General features: G+C 50.5%; 1 long non-coding RNA gene across 7 annotated transcripts in view; it reads left to right on the forward strand.

The window, feature by feature from the left end:
- The first annotated feature begins 1,455 nt into the window (after positions 1 to 1,455).
- Positions 1,456 to 21,627, forward strand: part of LOC102136195 (uncharacterized) — a 76,472-nt gene continuing 56,300 nt past the window's right edge. The window contains exons 1-7 of one of the 7 annotated variants that reach the window (XR_012429262.1): positions 1,456 to 1,665; positions 4,600 to 4,796; positions 5,287 to 5,525; positions 14,286 to 14,354; positions 14,970 to 15,089; positions 16,724 to 16,826; positions 19,023 to 19,159. This is a non-coding gene — a long non-coding RNA (uncharacterized lncRNA). Of the gene's footprint in view, positions 1,666 to 3,926; positions 4,082 to 4,599; positions 4,797 to 5,286; positions 5,526 to 14,285; positions 14,355 to 14,969; positions 15,090 to 16,219; positions 16,343 to 16,723; positions 17,205 to 19,022; positions 19,160 to 21,627 lie in introns of those variants that run through there. The other 6 variants (XR_010583965.2, XR_012429263.1, XR_010583963.2 and 3 more) reach the window with 6 other exon arrangements.

The raw sequence follows: 21,627 nt of genomic DNA on the forward strand, positions 1-21,627 counted from the left end.
GAGAATTGCTTGAACCCAGTGGCAGAGGCTGACTGAGCCAAGATTATGGCACTGCACTCCAGCCTGGGTGACAAAGCAAGACTCCACCTCAAAAAAAATAAAAATAAAAATAAAAAGAACAAAAAAGATGAGTGCACCTTACTGTGTAGGTTATGCCTCCGTGAAAAAAATTCTAAACACACACACACACACACACACACACACACATGATTCTGGGTGCTCCATTGACAGAGAGTTGAACATAAAATAACATTGGTTTAAAAAAAAATCCAGCCTAAGAAGGGTCGCAGGATGAACTCAGAATGGTTAATGAACCATGAGCCAAGTGGGGAGTACTGGCCACCCACAGTGCCCCTTAACCCTCCCCCACCACCCCATCTCCTCTGTACAGTCACCCTCCAACACACCCTCCCCATCCAGGTGCTAGGGCGGGATGCAGGCGCCTCACATTCCCGCAGCGTTGCCTGTCTCAGGAAATGCGTGTGGTCTCCAGCTCTGGCCGCCAGGAGACAAAGCCACCCGCTTGGTTCCTTGGCCCCCGGCAGGAGGGGGAAGGGGAGAATTTCCTTAGGAGAGGTTCCAAGAAGAGGGATTACTGCTTCAAAGGGAGTGCACCATTTCAGGCGGCTGAGAGCTGCTGCGCCACCTTCCAGAAGGGGCCCGGTACCCCTTCTTGTGCCCAGCATGTGGGTCCCGGCTGGGTCTGCCTTAGGGCCCACTCTCCTCCTGTCCCCTGCTCCCTCTCTTGCAGTTGGTGACCCCTGGGGTCTCCTCTGAGTGGCCGCTGCCCTCGGTCGCCCACCCCCCCTGCCACCATCCTTGCTGTCCCCTGTCTTTGCTGTCCCCTTGGTGGGGATGGATAGCCCCTTCCTTTCCCCTCCCCCACTGCCCCACTGCCTCACTCTAGTCATTTATTTCCTCACTGAGGTCCTTGTCCCTGAAGGGCCATGGAGCTGATTGACCCAGCGTGCTTCTCTGGGTCCCGCGTGTGTGGTGGGAATCCTCACATTGCCTTGTTGTGACCGTGGGCCATTGCATTACCTCCCTGTGCCTTGGTTTCCTTGCCTCTAAAGACTAACCTCATGGGGTTGTTTGTAAGGATGAATGCACAAATGCAAGCTGAGTCCTTAGAATTCTTGGCACATAGCAAGTACTCAGTAAACCGCCTGGCTGCTGTGAACTGGGGACGTAGTCCTTTGCTCTCCGGAAGTCTGACCGTGCCCTGTCCCTACCTTACAGGGCCATCCATCAATGCTGGTGAGCTGAGCTCAGCTGACAAGCCAGCCTTGCACAGAGCGCTGCCCCTCCTGCTGGTCCAGATCCCTTCTGTCCGGAGGAGGATTTCTTATCCCCAGATGATGCCTGGCCTTGTTGGGAGCCTCCTCACCCACCCGCGCACCAACCCTCTGACTCCCTCCACCTCACCGCCTGGGGACAGGAAGAGAGCAGAACAGCAGCGGAAAGGGGTGCTGCTTATGTGGCTCCTCTCAGAAGCAGGAGGCTCCCAGGCCAGGAATGTGAAACCATTTTGCAGATGAAGAAGATGAAGTCCGAGAGTTTATGAAACAGACCCAATGGGCTTGCTCTTCACTCTTGGCATCAGGAATCTGGAACCTGGGCCGGTGTCTGGAACTGCTGTGCTCAGGCAGCTTGCCTGGAAATCAGGTAGCGTGGCGGGACCCCAAAATCCCACTGTGGCCGACCGTGAATCTGCCGTGGTTGTGTAACTCTGTTTTGCTTCCCAGAAACGAAACTTTGGCAACTGGAGGGGGATGGAGTGGGGCGGGTGAGGTACAGCAAGATAAGGAAACAGAACCGTCATCAAATGCCTGCAGAACGTGAGAGAACCAGCAAGTGTGATTAAGCACCTGTGTGCTTCACAGCCATTACGGTGGCTAAATCTCACAACCACATGGTGAGGAAAGGTTTCTGTTTTCATTTTTTAGATAAGCAAACTGAGGCTCAGAGAAGTAAAGTCACTTGCCCAGGAGACTCACAGCTGGAAGGAGGCAGGGCTGGAATTCATCACTGTTTTTGAATGTTCAAAAGATACTTTTTATTTGCCTGTTTTCAAAAAATATTTCTCCCTTACTTTAGACAATTAGTAAAAGTTACAGGAGCCAACAAAAAAGTTGAGGGAGAGAGCTGTCATTCAAGGCCTTTTCAAAAGAGTTATCAATCTGAAGAATGATAAAAAGACAGATTATGGAATTCAAAATTTTTAAAACTCCTTGCATTAAAAATAAGTCAATATTTGTAATAAAATCTTGTTTCTGGCTGGGCGTGGTGGCTCATGCCTGTAATCCCAGCACTTTGGGAGGCCAAGGCGGGCAGATCACTTGAGGTCAGGAGTTTGAGACCAGCCTGGCCAACATGGAGAAACCCCATTTCTACTAAAAATACAAAAATGAGGCCAGGCGCCGTGGTTCAAGCCTGTAATCCCAGCACTTTGGGAGGCTGAGGCAGGCGGCTCATCAGGTCAGGAGATCTAGACCATCCTGGCTAACACGGTGAAACCCCGTCTCTACTAAAAAATACAAAAAACTAGCCGGGCGAGTTGGCGGGCACCTGTAGTCCCAGCTACTCGGGAGGCTGAGGCAGGAGAATGGCATAAACCGGGGAGGCGGAGCTTGCAGTGAGCTGAGACTGTGTCACTGCATTCCAGCCTGGGCGACAGAGCAAGACTCTGTCTAAAAAAAAAAAAAAAAAAAATACAAAAATTAGCTTGAGCATGGTGGCACATGCCTATAATCCCAGCTACTCAAGAGGCTGAGGCAGGAGAATCACTTGAACCTGGGAGGCTGAGGTTTCAGTGAGCTGAGATTGTGTCACTGCATTCCAGCCTGGGTGACAGAGCAAGACTCCATCTAAAAAAATAAAAAAAAAAATTGGCTGGGCGTGGTGGCTCACACCTGTAATCCCAGCACTGTGGGAGGCCGAGGCGGGCGGACCACGAGGTCAGGAGATCAAGACCATCCTGGCTAACACGGTGAAACCCTGTCTCTACTAAAAATGCAAAAAATTAGCCGGGCATGGTGGTGGGCACCTGTAGTCCCAGCTACTCGGGAGGCTGAGGCAGGAGAATGGCGTGAACCTGGGAGGTGGAGCTTGCAGTGAGCTGAGATCGTGCCACTGCACTCCAGCCTGAGCAACAGAGCAAGACTCTGTCTCAAAAAATAAATAAGTAAATAAAATAAATTTAACAAATTAAAAAAAAAATTTTTAATCTTGTTTTAAGCAATTATTTAGTTTTGTATTAGTGTATTTTTTAATATTAAAGATGCATCTCTAGAAAGATTATTATAATTTCTTTTTAATTATAGCCAGCTGGATTATACATCTCCTTTAAAAATTCCTTTTACTAACTTTCTTACGACTTACATAGACCATTCACAACGTAATTTTTTTTTTTTTTTTTGAGACGGGGTCTCACGCTGTCACTCAGGCTGGAGTACAGTGGCATGATCATAGCTCACTACAGCCTCAACCTCCCTGACTCAAGCAATCCTCCCACCTCAGCCTCCTGAGTAGCTGAGACTACAGGCATGCACCACCACACCTGGCTAATTTTTTATTTTATGTAGAGTCAGAGCTCACTATGTTTCCCAGCCTGGTCTCTGACTCCTGGACTCAAATGATCCTCCTGCCTTAGCCTCTCAAAGTGCTGGGATTACAGGTGTGAGCCACTGAGCCTGGCCCAGGGCTGGAATTCAGACCCAAGCCCTCATCTCATAGGCTGCAGAACTGAGCTCACATTCCATCGCAGGGGGAGACAAGTGATGAACAAATAGATAAGATTAATTTAGGCAGAATGATGTTTTGGAGGAAGTTAAAGGATGAGATAATAACAGGATGATAGCAAAGGGGTGGAATCTAGACCAGCCAGATGGTTGGGGGTGGGGGGGGGGCTCTCGATAGAAGCCGTGTTTGAACTAAGATGCGGAGGAAGGGGAGGAAGAGCCAGGTGTGTGAATGTCAGATGAAACAGTGTCCTGGGTGCAGCAACAGCATGTGCAAAGGTCCCGGGGTGAACTGAGCCTGGCGTGCGGAGGAACAGAAAGGCCTGCATGGCCGGAGCTCTGTGAGTGACAAGAAGGGATGAGCTGGGGCTGGAGAAGTAGGCAGGGGCCTGGCAGGTCACGTGGGGAGGAGTTTGGGTTTATTCTGAGGTTGGCAGGAAGCCACCAGGAAGGACTGAAGCAGGAGGTTAACGAGATTTTTGGGAGCCACAGCCTTACCTCTCCTCAGCCCTGGTTAGGTCGCGGGTAGGGGGTGCCTTGGAGGATGGTTATGGGAGTACCCTGAGGCCCTGAACCCTGGAACTGTTCCAGACTTTGACGTCCCCCATACCTGGGATCGGTTTCTTGCTCTGCCTCTTAATGGCTTTGTGATCTTGGGCCCATAGCTTCAGTTCTCTGAGCCTTAGTTTCCTCTGCTATAAAAATGGGGATGTCAGCCAGGGGTGGTGGCTCACCCCTGTTATTCCAGCACTTTGGGAGACTGAGGCCGGAGGAATGCTTGAGCCCCGGAGTTCGAGACCAGCCTGGGGAACATAGCCCTGACTCTACTATATATATACTTTTTTTTTTTTTTAATTAGGCAGGAGTGGTGGGACATGCCTGTAGTCCCAGCTACTCTAGAGGCCGAGGTGGGAGGATCCCCTGAGCCTGGGAGGTCGAGGCTGCCGTGAGCTGTGGTGGTGCCATCCTCCCTTTGCAGAGCAGGCCTTGAATACCAAGCCCTTGGCACAGAGCCAACAAGCATGAATGGTGCCCGGTATTCCTGCAGTTGTTGCTGTGAGTATCCCAGCAGCACCTTTTCAGACCCAAGGCCGGTCGTGTTCTGGCTCCCTGGCAGTCCCCACTGTGCAGGGGAGGCTCTGAGGAATTGCAGGAGCCTGGGGATGGCCCAGGTTCCAGAGCACCCCATTCCTATTTCCTTGCCAGGGCCAGCTCAGCAATATTTCCGTGGACATCAAGGGTTCTTTCCTGTGGGGGCAGTGCAAGGAGGGTCCAAAGAGCAATCTCCTGTGCCTCCGGGGGTGGGGGTGGGTCAGGGAGCCTCAGCTTACCCACTTGTGACAGAGCCATAGTAACCTCAGATCTGTTCAGCACTGGTTCCCTGCTTTGAGGATTTCAAAGATCAGCAGACTTAAAAATATAAACATGGAGGCAGGGGTTCCCAAACCCCCAGTCACAGACCAGTACTCATCTGTGGCCTGTTAGTAACCGGGCTGCACAGCAGGAGGTGAGCAGGTAAGTGAGTGAAGCTTCATCTGTGTTATAGCCACTTCCCATGACTCACATCACCGCCTGAGCTCCGCCTTCTGTCAGATTGGCGGCAGCAGTAGAGTCTCATACGAATGCAAACCCTACTGTGAACTGCGCATGCGAGGGATCTAGGTTGTGTGTGCTCCTTATGAGAATCTAATGCCTGCCGATCTGTCACTGTCTCCCATCGCCCCCAGAAGGGACCGTCTAGTTGCAGGAAAACAAGCTCAGGGCTCCCGGTGATTCTAAATGATGGTGAGTTGTATCATTATTTCATTATATATTACAATGTAATAACAGAAATAAAGTGCACAGTAAGTGTAATATGCTTGAATCATCCTGAAACCATCCCCTACCCACCAGCCCATGGAAAAATTGTCTTCTACAAAGCTGGTCCCTGGGCCAGGTGCAGTGGCTCACACCCATAATCCCAGCACTTTGGGAGGCCGAAGTGGGTAGATTACCTGAGGTCAGGAGTTTGAGACCATCTGGCCAACATGGTGAAACCCTGTCTCTACTAAAAATACAAAAATTAGCTGGGCGTGATGGCGGGCACCTGTAATCCCAGCTACTCCAGAGGCTGAGGCAGGAGAATCACTTGAACCTGGGTGGTGGAGGTTGCAGTGAGCCAAGATCGTGCCACTGCACTCCAGCCTGGATGACAGAGGGAGACTCCATCTAAAAAAAAAAAAAAAAAAAAAGGTAAAAAGAAAAGAAACTGGTCCCTGGTGCCAAAAAGGTTGGGGGCTGCTGTATGGAGGGATTGATAGAGTTAACTACCAATTTTAAAAATTTACAAGCCGGGCGCAGTGGCTCACGCCTGTAATCCCAGCACTTTGGGAGGCCGAGACGGGCAGATCACGAGGTCAGGAGATCGAGACCATCCTGGCTAACACGGTGAAACCCCGTCTCTACTAAAAATACAAAAAAACTAGCCGGGCGCAGTGGCGGGCGCCTGTAGTCCCAGCTACTGGGGAGGCTGAAATTTGCCAAACATGGAGTTGCAAAGGAACCAAATATTATCTATGGTTTTCATCCCTTCCTTGAAGGAAAGATAATTAGCTGGTGCACGTGTGTCAGCTGCTATCATCAGATGGAAGCTGGTCCCTGAAATGCCAAATGCGGCTCTGGATGCTTAAGAACTCATTGAGAGATGCAGGCCCGGGGACAAGAAGTAGCCATGCACCTGTGAGGTGGCAGATCTGGGGTTCAAGTCCTCAGGGGCTGGCTCCCCCATCTGTACTTTGCACCCCCAAGACCAGTGGTCCTCAAGCATCCATAGGCACCAGTGTCACCTGCAGCACCCACCTGGAGCTCCAGTAGCCAGGTGGACCTGAGAATGGGCATTCCTCACCTGTCCCCAGGGGGTGCCAGTGCTGCTGGCCCCAGGCCACCCTTCAAGAACGGCTCCTAATGGGGGCTGAGCAGGATGGGTCTGCTTGTAATCCCAGCACCTTGGGAGGCCAAGGCTGGAGGATCCCTTGAGGCTAGGAGTTCAAGACCACCTTGGATAACACAACGAGCTCTCATCTCTAAAAAAACCATACACACATGCAAACATACATAGGTGCACGCACATGTGCACACACACATGCACATGCACATACATGTATATACACGTACATGTGTACATATATACACATGCATACACACATATGCACTTACATGCATATACACATACATATATGTATGCATACACATACACATGCATATACACACACGTACATGCATGTGCACATACATGCATACACACATGCTTACATGCATATATACATGCATGTATATGCACATGCACACTTGCATATACACATACATGCACATATACATGCATTCCAACACTCTCTGCTCTCCTGTGCCCCAGATGAGCTTCTCCTTTATGAAAAACCTACTCACTTGTTCTAGTTTCTCTTTTTCCTTTGAAGACATCAGGGATCAAACCCATTCTGGGACCCGTCACATGGGACCTTCAATTGGGGCCAGGATACGAGGTCTGGGGCTCCCCCACTTCCAGGGCTGTGTTCCCATCTGACAAGATGGTGACCTCCACTGTCTCTCTCCAGGAGGCCAAAGGTGTGAGGAGGGGAATCCAGAGAGATGCTTGGTGAGGAATTTTCCGGAAGATGGCCAGTTCCTCAGGCAGCATTAGCACTTACTGAGGGTCCAGGGTGTCCAGACACGATTTTCTCTTCTTTTTTCTGAGATGGAGTTTTGTTCTTGTTGCCCAGGCTGGAGTAAATGGTGTGACTTGGCTCACTGCAGCTTCCGCCTCCCGGATTCAAGCAATTCTCCTGCCTCAGCCTCTGGAGTAGCTGGAATTCCAGGCTCCCACCACCATGCCCGGATAATTTTTTGTATTTTTAGTAAAGATGGGGTTTCACCATGTTGGCCAGGCTGATCTTGAACCCTTGACCTCAGATGATCCACCTGCCTCAGCCTCCCGAAGTACTGGGATTACAGGCATGAGCCACCACGCCTGGCCCAGACACCATTTTCTGTATCGATCTATCAAATTTTTGTTGAGAGCTTCCTAGGTTCCAGGCAGCCATTGTTCTGACGTTTTACATCAACTCATTTAATTTCCCTTATGAGGTAAGAACTGTCATCCCCATTTTACAGATGAAGAGACAGGCACAGAGAGGCTGAGTTACTTGCCTGAGGTCCCACAGCAAGTAAGAGGCAAGGCCAGGATTCCAAGGAGGCCAGGAGGCTCCCGGCTCTCTGTTGGCCCAGCCCTGGTCTTCTTAATGAGATCCCAGATCAAGGCTCGGATGAGGGAAGAGCTGTGCCTGGCACTGCTGCTGGCTTTCCAGGTTAAAACATTCCAGGGACCATTAAAAGTGTTCCCAAAGAGATAAATCCACGTTCTAAACCCCCAGAACCTGTGACTGTGACCTTATTTAGAAGAAGGGTCTTTGCAGATGTCATTAAATTAAGGATCTGAGGATCTGAAAACGAGAACATGGGTGGACCCCAAATCCAATGTGAGGTGTCCCTGGAAGAGAGAGGCAGAGGGAGATCTGGGACATAGACATGGAGGGGAGGAGGCCCTGTGCAGATGGAGGCAGAGGCTGGAATCACACAGTTCCAAGCCAAGGAATGCCTGGAGCCACCAGAAGCTGGAAGAAGCAGGGCCCTGCTGAAGCCTTGACTTCAGACTTCTGGCCTTCAGAACTGCAAGAGAATCAAGTTCTATTGTTTTAAGCCACTGAGTTCATGACTTGTTACTTGCGGTCTCGGGAAACTGACACCCTGGGTAAAACCCCTCCCCTCTCTGGGCCTCTGTGTCTTCACCTCTGTGCCCACCATGCAGCTCCTGGGTCCCCTGCTCACTGGTCCCTGACACCAGCTGGCCAGGGACCCCTCAGTACCTGTGGGGAGTGCAGTGGGCCGGGGGACTCCCAGAACTGCACTGGGCAGGCCCCGGCAAGTTTATGCCTGGAGCTGCCTCCCTTGACTGATGCACTGGGCTGGGATCAAGAGGCATGAGCTCTGCTGCAGACCCCAGTGACCTTGAACAAGACATCATTGCCCTCTGGGCCTGTTTCTTCTGGGAGATGGGAGCCCTCTCACCTGCTAGGTTTGCTGGGAGGGTTCACAGGGTTCTTTAAACATGGCAGGGTCTCAGTCTGTCGTGGACTTCATTGTCATTGGTTTATTATCTGTCTGTCTATCTATCTATCTATCTATCTATCTATCTATCTATCTATCTATCTATCTATCCATCTATCGAGATGGGGTCTTGCTGTGTTGCCCAGGCTGGAATGCAGTGATGCAATCATGGCTCACTGCAGCCTTGACTGCCCAGGCTCCCAAGCAGCTGGGACCACAGGCTCATGCCACCACACCCAACTAAGTTTATTATTATTTGTATAGATGAGGTCTTGCTATGTTGTTCAAGCTGGTCTCAACTCCTAGGCTCAAGCAGTACCCCCACTTCGGCCTCCCAGAGTGCTGGGATTACAAACATGGTATGCTGAGCATTTCAAATTTCAAATTATTTTATTTTATTATTATTTTTTTGAGCCAGAGTCTCGCTCTGTCACCCGGGCTGGAGTGCAATGGCACAACCTCGGCTCACTGCAACCTCCCTGTTGTGGGTTTAAGCAATTTTCGTGCCTCAACCTCCTAAGTAGCTCGGATTACAGGCGTCCACCACCATGCCCAGCTAATTTTTGTGTTTTTGGTAGAGATAGAGTTTCACCATGTTGACCAGGGTGGTCTCAGACTCACGACCTCAAGTGATCCACCCGCCTTGGCCTCCCAAAGGGCTGGGATTACAGGTGTGAGCCGCCATGCCCGGCCTATTTTATTTTATAGAGACAGTCTTTATTTATAGAGACAGTCTTACTTTGTTGCTCAGGTTGATCTTGAACTCCTGGGCTCAAGCAGTCCTCCCTCATTGGTCTTCCAAAATGCTGGGATTACAGGTGTGAGCCACCATGCCAGGCCCATTGTTATTCTTTTAATGAGCTTTTTCCTGAGCCCCTACTATGTGCCTGGCTGGACATGAAACCCCTCTCAAGGAAATAGAGTTTGTTTGATGCTGATAATGACCTTCATTTTAGTAAAGAGGACTCTGAGGTCCAGAGAGGTTAAGACTTTTGTGGAGGAGTACAAGCTGGCCCAGGTCCCCCCACACTTTAGTGCCCTGTGACTGCTGGGAGCTTCCTGGTTGGACAGGCAGGGGAGAGCTGGCAATTTGGCATGTTGGGAGAGGGGGAAGAGCAGGCAGAAGGGTGTTCCTGGCCGAGGGCACACTTCAGTGGAATCCAGGAGTGTGGACTTTGATGCCGGGTAAGGCTGGGGCAGCAAGGGGCCCAGAAAGTGCCACTGGCTGCAGTCAAAGTGGGCTGAGCCAGGTGTTCTCTGTTTCTGAGGCTGACCTCTGTGAACTCTGAGAGAGAGAGAGAAAGACAAGGGATGTTGGTGTGTACTCGTGTGCATGTGTGCACAGCTGTGTGGTCTGGCAGGCTTGTGAGATGGTGCCCATGTACAAGCAGCTGTGTTGTGTGTGCGGTGCTGCTTGGAGGCCATGGGCCTGGGCTTTTGGGTGTGTGTGAGTGTGTGTGTTTCCACTGGTGGAAAGTGGGTGTATCTCTAGGCAGGAGCTGGGAATGTCTGTGGGCCCCAGGTCTAGGGAGAGCAAGCCTACAGCTGTAAGTGGGCAGACCACGTGAGAGGGGTCTGGGAGCCTTTGCGTCTGTGTGCCTGCGCCTCAGAGTGTCTGCATGAGTGGAGGAGTGTATGCACACCTGTGTATGCAGTCATGCACATGCATGTGTGTGTATATGCATGTATATATGCTTATGTGTATGTAAGCGAATGTGCTGTTTGTGTCTGCTCTGTGTGTCTGCTTGTGTCTGCATCTGCCTAAGTGTGCATGCGTGTGAGTCTTGCTTTCACATTCAGTGCTAGTCAGAGGTTCCAATTCCTGTAAACCTCATGGTCTCATTTTCCAGCAGACATCCCACAGCAGTGGCGGTGGGCACCACAGCCTAGGCTTGGTCTGACCTATGGCTTCCCCCTTTCAAGCCTCTGGCTGCAGGGTGTAGAGGGGATGTAGGTGAAAGCAGGACACCCGGTCCCCAGCCGGCCACAGGCCCCACCATCCCTGGCATTTTTGGCCTGAAGCCACCCATGGGAGTCTGAGGGAAGTGACATTACTAGGACTGGCCAGGGTAGACCTGCCCTGGGAAATGTGGGTTCACCTTCATTGTACTGAAAGTGAAAATCAGATCATGCCTCTCCTCTGTCTCTCTTAAAACCCTCCAAAGAGTCCCTGTTGCATTTCACGCAAAACATGAGTCTCTACCCAGAATCTCAGGTGTCACCAGGACCCTGCTGGCCAGAAAGACTTGGGAAGGAACCACCCATGGCGTATCCACAGTGTCACTCTGGGCTTCGGGTCCCGTCCTGTAAAAGCTGAGTAGGAAGTCCTTGCAGGGGGCAGGGATGATTGCGTGCTTGTGGCCATTCCTCTGTCCAGTGGGTAGACACTGGGAGGCTCTGGAGACTTGGCCATGAAGGAGACAGCCCTCCCGGTGGGCCAGAGCCTTTTCACTTTGCATGTAGCCATATGAGATAGTAAAGAGCGGTTGCTTCCCCATGCTTTTAAAAATTTTATATTTTATATTTTATTTTTTGAGACAGGGTCTTGCTCTGTTGCCCAGGTGGAGTGCAGTGGTGCAGTCACCACTTACTGCAGCTTCGATCTCTCAGGCTCAAGTGATTCTCCTACCTCAGCCTCCAGAGTAGCTGGGACCACAGGTTTGCACCACCACACCTGGCTAATTTTTAAATTTTTTTCTAGAAACAGGGTTTCCCTATGTTGCCCAGGCTGGTCTCGAATTCCTGAGCTCTAGTAATCCTCCCTCCTCAGCCTCCCAAAGTGCTGGGATTACAGGCGTGGGCCCCCGTGCCCAGCCCCTCAGGCCATTTCTGTGCCTGAAATAACACTGGCTAACCATGGTTGACATTTCTCTTATTCCCAGAGTGAAACGAATGAGTGCTGCTTCTTTAATCCTGCAGCTACCCCCCCATGGTCAGCACTTACGTTTTCACTCTTATTTGGCAGATGAAGAAATTAAGTCCTGTTAAGGAAGGTGCTTAGGATCACGTGCTAGGAGGTGGTCGCGCTGGAATTCAAATCCAGGCAGGTGCTAGCTTGAGAGCCACTGCTCTGTAAAGCCTTTCTCAGGCCTCCGTTCAGGCCAAGGGAGGAGGAAGGAGGAAGGGCCCTTAGGCAGGAGCAGCCTGAGCAAAGGTCTGGAGCTAGGACCGAGCATAGGCATGTCAGGAGAGAGGGGGAAGAGCTCTTTGGCTGCGGGGAGCAGTGTGAGGTCAAAATGGAGAGGCAAGAGGAGGGAGGGGCGTGGAGGTCCTTGATGCCGGCATGAACACTCCGGGCCTTCTGTGGGGTGGGCGGCACGGGGGAAAGCTCCGGCTGGGTGCCCTGGCTCAAAATATCCTTGTCTCGGGCAAGGACACCTGCATGGACCCAGTCGTTCAAGCCCCAAACCAAGTCCATCCTTGACTTCTGTCTTTGTCTCCCCTCATCAGGCTGTGAGGAGTAGAGTGAAACCACAGCTGCAGCTTCCTGGCTAGTCTCTCCACTCCTCTGCCCCCACAACCCAGTCTCCATGTAGCAGCCAGGGGCGTCTACTGAAAACGAAAATCTCATCATGTCTCTCTCTTTTTCTCTCTTTCTCTCTTTTATTTATTTATTTATTTATTGAGATGGAATCTTCCTCTGTTGCCCAGGCTGGAGTGCAAACACCTCCCGGGTTCAAGTGATTCTCCTGCCCCACCCTGTCAAGTAGATGGGATTATAGGCCACTCACCACCACGCCCGACTAATTTTTGTATTTTTAGTAGAGACGGGGTTTTGCCATGTTGGCCAGGCTGGTCTCTATCTCCTGACCGCAAGTGATCCTCCCACTTTGGCCTCCTAAAGTGCTGAGATTACAGACATGAGCCACTGCACCCAGACTCCTCTCTGTCTCCCCACACCCCCGCCCCCGCCACCCCGAAAATGCGCATTCCTGATGCATTTAGAACAAAATCCAAATTCCTTTAAGTGGTCTGTGAGTCTCTACCTGATCTTGCCTCACTGACCTCTTGACCGCATCACTGACTGCTCCCCCATCACTGTGCACCCATACTGGCCTTTCTGTTCCTCATACACACAAGGTCACTCCTGCTTCAGGGCCTTAGCATTCGTCATTCCCTCTGTGGGAGTGCCCTTCCCAGGCCACCAGCCCCTTCTCGTCATTCAGGTCTCAGCTGAGGGTGCCTGCGCAGATAAGCCCCTCTCCCCATCCCTCCTGGTTTATTTTCTTCATCCGCATGTGCTCAGCACCCGAAACTGTCTCTTGTTCTCTCCTCATCCTTCACCAGATTATAAACTCTATAAAAGCAATTATTTGTTGGTTTTGTTCACTGCTGCATCCCAGGCATTCAATGAGCACTTGTTGAGTGAAGAAATCAGACTCAGTCTTCCCCTCTGTAAAATGGGACCACATTAAACCTCCTGGCAGGGTAGTGGTGTGGCTCAGAGGTAATATTTGTACACAGTTGGACTTCTTCCTTACTGGCCCAAGGACTTACCTGGCCACCCCTCCTGGAGCCCAGCTTCCTCCAGCTCCCCCATGCCCTCTGCCCTGGGAGCAGACACCTTAGCAGAAGGGCTGTCCTCCAGACCCTTTGCAGCCAGGCCTCTCTGCTCACAGATCCCTGAGGACATCTGTGGGTTGACGCCCAGAGCCCAGCCTCAGCCTCATGCAAATTCTGTCTCCCAGTCCAGCAGCTGTGGCCTCCTTCACTCGGCCTTTTAAAAGAAATTCTTGGGCTGACTCACACTTCCTTTATCTCCAGCTGGGTTCACTCAAGTGTTGCTGTTTTGCAAGGTTGAGGTTTGAGTCCCTCAGAAGTAATCTCCGATGCAGGGGTGCTGTATGCTTCAGTGAACTTCGAATGAGGGTCAGGCCCCCCAGAAAACCTCTTACCAGGACAGTTGGGAAACTACCCCCACTGGTGGTCAGGGCATTCTGGGTTGGAGAAACTGCTTTGGGGCTTTGGCAGGTGTTTATTTTGTCTGTCCCCCTGCCTCCCACCTAACCCCATCCCAAACTCACTCAAAAAAATGTCCCTGCTGCCCTGGGGGTGCATTTCAATGTCTCATGTCCCCTGCTTTTCCTTCCTTCCCTGTGAAGTCAGGCGTTTGGATTCAGTGCACTTCTGAGAAGGTTTGTTTCTTTCTGTGCAAACACGTGGAGTGATGCTTCGTCTCGATTTTCTAGAACACTTCCACTTTCACAGAATTGTGGTTATTTTGAGCAAAAGGGTCTGTTACGGGTACAACAGTATACTGGTACTGGTCTACATTTCTTGTTGATGTCCCTGGAAGAGTTTTTATGTAAATAAAGTCACACTGCTCCAGGGGGAAGGAGTCCCTGAGGAATTCCCTGGAGAGAAAGGCGTGGGCAACATTTACCCCATTTTCTTCCCTGTCTGCAGTAGAAAGAACTGGAGCTTTGAAGGTAGGCTGATTTCAGCGCCAACCTCTTCCTGGCTGTGTGACCTTGAGTAAGTTACTTAACCTCTCCAAGGGCCTGAATTGCCTGGGGGTGGATTTAGGGCACAGTTACCCCTGGATACTATTTTGATGGGGGTGGGGGGATGGGGGTGGGGATCGAACCTTTCTTATTTACTTATTTTGTTTAGAGACAGGGTCTTGCTCTGTCATCCAAGCTGCAGTGCAGTTGCACCATCACAGCTCACTGCAGCCTCAACTTCCTAGACTCAAGTGATCCTACCACCTCAGCCTTCGGAGTAGCTGGGACTACAGGCACACACCACCATGCCCAGCTAATTTGTTAATTTTTTGTAGAGACGGGGGTCTCCCTCTGTTACCCAGCCTGGTCTTGAACTGCTGGGCTCAAGCGATCCTCCCGCTTTGGCCTCCCAAAATGTTGGGATTATAGGCGTGAGCCTGGCCTGGAACCCATTTTTAATAAGTGGAAGTGAAACTCACATAACATAACATTTACGAATTTGAAATGAACAATTCAGTGGTGTTTAGTACATTTCCAGCGTTGTGCAACTGCCACCTCTCTTTAGTTGGAAAACATTTTCATCGCTCCCAAAGGAAACTCTGTATCCATTAAGCAGTCATTCTCCACTCCCTCTTCTCCTTGGTAGTTAACTTAGGTACTACTGGGCTTTCTTGACTGAAGTCCCTGAAGAGGAAACAAGTGTTTTCCAGCTGGGCCACCACCTGTGACACGTTGTCATTTGCGTGGAGATGGGATTCTGTTCTGGGTATGTACGTGCCTTTCTATAACTTTTTTTTTTTTTTTTTTTGAGATGGAATCTTGCTCTGTCACCCAGGCTGGAGTGCAGTGGCCGGATCTCAGCTCACTGCAAGCTCCGCCTCCCGGGTTTAGGCCATTCTCCTGCCTCAGCCTCCCGAGTAGCTGGGACTACAGGCGCCCGCCACCTCGCCCAGCTAGTTTTTTGTATTTTTTAGCAGAGACGGGGTTTCACCGTGTTAGGCAGGATGGTCTCGATCTCTTGACCTCGTGATCCGCCTGTCTCGGCCTCCCAAAGTGCTGGGATTACAGGCTTGAGCCACCGCGCCTGGTCTATATATGTCTTTTCTTATGTCAGTACCACACAGGTTTGATTATTGTAGGCTTAGTGCCTTTTTGAGCCTCAGTTTATTTTTCTCCTATAAAGGGTTAGGGTTAGGGCAGAAGTAGGTCTCTGGCAGGGATTTTTGGATGAAATGAGCTGGAATATACCATAGCGGCTAGCAGCGTGCTTGGCCTATAGTAGTAGAGGAAGCATTACTGTTATTATCATATGCAAGATGTAGGTTGTGCTTAAAGCCTCCTCCAGAGAGCTGGAAATGTGTAACAGTCAGTTTAGGCTTTAAAACAAAATACCATAGACTAGGTAACTTACAACAGAAATGTATTGCTCATAATTTCTTTTTGAGATGGGGGTCTTGCTCTGTTGCCTAGGCTGTAGTGCAGTGGTGCAGTCACAGCTCTCTGCAGTCTCTACCTCCTGGGCTCATATGATCTTCCCACCTCAGCCTCCCAAAGTGCTGGGATTACAGGTTTGAGCCACTGTGCCCAGGCTGCTCATAGTTCTGGAGGTGGGAAGTCCAAGATCAAGGCACTGGGAGATTCAGGGTCTGGTAAGGACTCAAATTCTGGCTCACTGTGTCTTCACAAGGTGGAAGGGGTAAAAGAGCTCTCCGGGGACCCCTCTTAAAAGGACACTAATCCCATTCATGAGGGCTCCACCCTTATTCATGAGACTTAACCACCTCACAAAAGACCTACCTCCTAACACTTTCACATTGGGAGTTAACTTTCTTTTTCTTTCCCTTTTTAAAATTTTCTTCTTATATTTTTTCCTTTTTTTTTTTTTTTTTTTTTGAGACGGAGTGTTGCTCTTGTCGCCCAGGCTGGAGTGCAGGAACACAATCTTGGCTCACTGCAGCCTCCGCCTCCCAGGTTCAAGCGATTCTCCTGCCCAAGCCTCCTGAGTAGCTGGGATCACAGGTACCCACCACCACGCCCAGCTAACTTTTGTATTTTTAGTAGAGATGGGGTTTCACCATGTTTGCCAGGCTGGTCTTAAACTCCTGAGGTCACTCCTGCCCACCTTGGCCTCCCAAAGTGCTGGGATTACAGGCATGAGCCACCACATCCAGTCTCTTCTAGTTTTTTGAGACTATGCAATAAATTATAGTTAACCATATACAGTGGAACATAGGAATTTGGGGGGAGAGGGCACAAACATTGCCCTCTGTGGCAATGGGGGGTGTGAACACAAACATTCTGTTCACACCAGTGTGCCGTGGACAGCAGACATCACCATCGGTGCAGAGGCCCAGGAGTGTCAGTCATCAGGCACTGAGGTGTGACTTTACCCTATTCTAGCCACGCTCCCTGGAGCCCAGCCCTGGGCCTGCGTGAAGTGGACAAAAAAGGGCACCTCTTGAGGCCAAGATGCATCGGCTTTCACATGACCTGGTGATACTCTGTGAGTGAGACAGCAGGAAGTTTGCTTGTCACTGAGTGGGGGAGGGCTGGGCCCCAGAATCATTCTAGGGTCCCACCCCCAGATATACCAATGCTGGAAGGCTGTGCTGCGGCCCTGGGACCTACAGTTCTTCCCAGATGTTGCGTTATTGAAAGAACTGTGCAGTGAACACCAATCACCCACCATGCGGATTCCACAATGAACAGCTGACTCTAGTTGCCTTATCTCAGCTGTAGCCACCTGTCCTTCCCTCTGTCCACCCGTCCATCCACCTTATTTCTTGTTGCATTTCAAAGTAAGTTGCATCCAAAGTAAGAGACATCCATCCACTGCCCCTTTGCATACTTTGGCAGGCATTTCATTAAACACAGTTCAAAATGTGTGTGTGTGTGTGTGTGTGTGTGTATGTGTGTGTGTGTGTTTTCATAAAACCTGTATTTCAAAAAGAAATTTCCCAGAGTATTCTTTTTTTTTTTTTTTTTTTTTTTTTTGAGACGAAGTCCCGCTGTGTCGCCCAGGGTGGAGTGCAGTGGCCAGATCTCAGCTCACTGCAAGCTCCGCCTCCCGGGTTTTTACGCCATTCTCCTGCCTCAGCCTCCCGAGTAGCTGGGACTACAGGCGCCTGCCACCTCGCCCGGCTAGTTTTTTGTATTATTTAGTAGAGACGGGGTTTCACCGTGTTAGCCAGGATGGTCTCGAACTCCTGACTTCGTGATCCGCCCGTCTTGGCCTCCCAAAGTGCTGGGATTACAGGCTTGAGCCACCGCGCCCGGCCCAGAGTATTCTTCCATGGTGCCAATCCAGGATAGTGGGTAAGACGTTATGTTAAGAACCACCATCCTGATCATTGAGACACCTGAGAAGAACCCTTCGTAAGGGTTCCCAGGGTAAGGATTGGTTCCTGGCTCTACCTCCTCCTAGCTGTGTGGTCTGGGGTAGGTCACATCACCTGTCCAAGCCTCAATGTCCTCATCTCTAAATTGGGCATAAGAAAAGTATCTACTGGCCGGGTGCGGTGGCTCATGCCTGTAATCCCAGCACTTTGGGAGGCCGAGGCGGGCAGATCACGAGGTCAGGAGATCGAGACCATCCTGGCTAACACGGTGAAACCTCAACTCTACTAAAAGTATTAAAAAAGTAGCTGGGCGTGGTGGCAGGCGCCTGTAGTCGCAGCTACTTGGGAGGCTGAGGCAGGAGAATGGCATGAACCTGGGAAGTGGAGCTTGCAGTGAGCCAAGATCGCGCCACTGCACTCCATCCTGGGCGACAGAGCGAGACTCTGTCTCAAAAAAAAAAAAAAAAAAAAAAAAAGGAAAAGTATCTACTTCTTAGGGTTGTCATGAGGAGTAACTGAGTCTCTGCACATGAAGTGCCTGGCATGGTGCTTGGCACATAGTAAGGGCTCAGCTAATAACAGCCTTTGCTATTACGAAGATGTCACTGTATGGATACCCTTCCAGAACAACCCAGTTTCTTTTTTTTTTTTTTTCCTTCAAGACAGAGTTTTGCTCTTGTTGACCAGGCTGGGGTGCAGTGGCATGATCTCAGCTCACTGCAACTCCACCTCCTGGGTTCAAGTAATTCTCCTGCCTCAGCCTCCCAAGTAGCTGGAATTACAGGCATGCGCCATCATGCCCAGCTAATCTTTGTATTTTTAGTAGAGATGGGGTTTCACCATGTTAGCCAGGCTGGTCTCGAACTCCTCACCTCAGATGATCCACCCACCTCGGCCTCCCAAAGTGCTGGGATTACAGGCGTGAGCTACCACGCCCCGCCCAGAACAACCCCTTTTCTTAGTGCAGTAGGGTTCTTTATTTCTGGAAACCAGAAGCATTTTTGACCTGATCAGCCTGGGAACTGGTGAACAGGCAGATGGAGGATAAAGCCAAGGCCTACAATTCCTATCACCTTACCTTTGTCCTCACTGGTGCAGGTGGCAGGAAGCCCCCTTCCAAGGATATTTGATCTCACTGGGGGGCTGGAGCTTGGGGAGGCTGGCACACGGGGTTGCTGCAGGCCTGAGCGTGAGGGTGATGGATTGTGGTGCGGGGGAGGGGGAATAATCCTCCCTAGAGGGAAGGCTTACCCAACATGTGTCAACAGACCCCAGTTGTCTGCTCATGACTGTAATTTAAGATGCCGATTTCACAACTCCTGGAGCTGGTGAAACACTACAGTCCCTTGGGTGTTTTGCAGGAGATTTAAGGAGCTGCATATTAGTGAACACGCAGGCTGCCTTGGTGCCTGGAGCAGAGCTCACGTTCTAGAGAGAATTTGCAGATTGGAAGCCCATGGGCCAGAATCAGTCTACGGATGACTTTCAGGGGCACGAGGTTTGTTTTTGTTCCTTTGTTTTAGAATTGAATTCGTTGCCAGCATTTTTTTTTAAACATGGAGATTATATATGAAAATGTCTTGAGCCAGGTGCGGTGGCTCACACCTGTAATCCCAGCATTTCGGGGGGCCGAGGCAGGTGGATCATCTGAGGTAGGGAGTTCGAGACCAGCCTGGCCAACATGGTGAAACCCCATCTCTACTAAAAATACAAAAAATTGGCCGGGTATGGTGGCAGGCGCCTGTAATCCCAGCTACTTGGAAGGCTGAGGCAGGAGAATCACTTGAACCTGGGAGGTGGAGGTTGCAGTGAGCTGAGATCGTGCCATTGCACTCCAGCCTGGGTGACAGAGTGAGACTCCATCTAAAACAAAAACAAAAGAAAATGTCTTGAAAAATCAGATCTAGCAACAATGGGCCCACAGTCCTGCATGACAACCATTGGCTGAGTGTGCTGGACCCCTTTTGCCAGGACATCAGACAGCCAGTTTACCCCTGCTACACCAGGGTTACCTGTCTGTCTGCTGCTGACAACTTAGTTTGAGAACCCAGGCTTTAGTGGTAAGATAGACACAGACTCAACTATTTATGGTTCAAAACAGAGGGCAGTGAGTATTATAGCTTAGGGCAGTGGTTCTCCATAGAGGTGATTTAGCACCCTAGGGGACAGTGGCAATGTCTGAAGACATATTTTGGTTGTTTCAACTTGAGGAGGGTGCCATGGTATCTAGTGGGTGGAGAGTGGGATACTGCTCAACATCCTGCAGTGCACAGGACAGCCCCCATGACAAAGATTATCCAGCCCCAATGTCAGTAGGGCTGAGGTTGGGAAACCATGGATTAGGGGCACCGGCAAACTGGCCTGGAGGGAAGAGGTTCATTCCAGTTGTGGGGCTCAAGAAAGGCTCCCTGAAGAGCCCTGAAGGGAAGAGGTCTTGCTGGTGAGCAGGCACTTGATGACTAAGCCAGGTTTCAACTGAGAGTGACTGACAGGGAGGCATGTCAGGCAGAGAACAAACAACACAAGCAAAGGTCTAGAGGCACCTTTGATGGGTGGAGGTGGGTGAGAGTGTGAACAGTGAGATGGAGCCTGTGGTTCAAGATACATGAAGTTTGGGGTCAGATGAATTTGGGTTTGAGTTCTGACTCTTACCACTCACTAGCCATGTGGCTTCAGGCTTGTCATTGGTTTGAACCTTAGCTTCATCATCTGTAAAATGGGGATAAGAAATGAGGTTATGTAGGACCAGACTCATCTATCCGAAGTCCTCCATTTCTACTCTGCGTCCCAGCCACTCTCAACTACTGGCAGTTTGCTACATGCTTCTTGCTTTCTCTCCCCTGTCTGGCCCCTCCATGTGCAGTTCCCTCTGCCTGGAAAGCTCACATTCCAGATGTGTGGATTACACCATCAAGGTGTTATAAACCCGGTGCTGATATGCCCAGACTTGTTTTGAAAAGACCACTCTGCCAGCAACAGGGTGTTGGGCTTGTGGGAGTGGGGTAGGCAATCTAGAGGCCAAGGCAATGATGGGGAATTCCCAGGCTCATACAAGAAGCCTGGGAGCTTCTGCCTTCACCCTAACTCCCTTCCCCATCACTTCTCTGGCCTTAAGGTACCTTGGGGGAAGGTCAGTGAGGACCCACCGGGTATGAACGGGTTGGATTGTCTCTTGGTTAATGTTCCTGCTCCCTTCTTAGCTTAGGAGCCGGGTTACTTTATAGGTCAGGGTTGAGGTGTTGTATTACTCAGCTCTCACACTGCTATAAAGAACTACCCGAGACTGGGGAGTTTATAAAGGAAAGAGGTTTAATTGATTCACAGTTCTGCATGGCCGGGAGGCCTCAGGAAACTTACAATTATGGCAGAAAGGGAAGCAAACATGTCCGTCTTATGTGGCGGCAGGAAGAAGAAGTGCCGAGCAAAGGGGGAAAAGCACCTTATAAAACCATCAGATCTTGTGAGAACTCACTCACTATCACAAGAACAGCATGGGAGTATCCGCCCCCATGATTCAATTACCTCCCATGGGGTCCTTCCCATGGTATGTGGGGATTATGGAAAGTACAATTCAGCAAGAGATTTGGGTGGAGACACAGCTAAACCATATTAGGTGTAGAGGCCAAAACCTCATAGAGGCTATGGGCCAGTCCCCTGGCTTCCTTAAGCCTCAGTTTCCTCACCTGTGTAGAACAGTCTTTTCAGGGTCTGTGGGGGTACATGGGATACTTCCTACAAAGTTCTTACAATAGGACCTGGCTCAATTTTATAAAAATGAAGCTCTTGGCCGGGTGTGGTGGATCACGCCTGTAATCCCAGCACTTTGGGAGGCTGAGGTGGGCAGATCACGAGGTCAGGAATTTGAGACTAGCCTGGCCAATATGATGAAACCCTGTCTCTACTAAAAAATATAAAAATTAGCCAGGCATGTGGCGTGCACCTGTAGTCCCAGCTACTCAGGGGGCT

The sequence above is a fragment of the Macaca fascicularis genome, chromosome 20 (assembly GCF_037993035.2).
Source record: "Macaca fascicularis isolate 582-1 chromosome 20, T2T-MFA8v1.1".
Taxonomy (NCBI): Eukaryota; Metazoa; Chordata; class Mammalia; order Primates; family Cercopithecidae; genus Macaca; species Macaca fascicularis.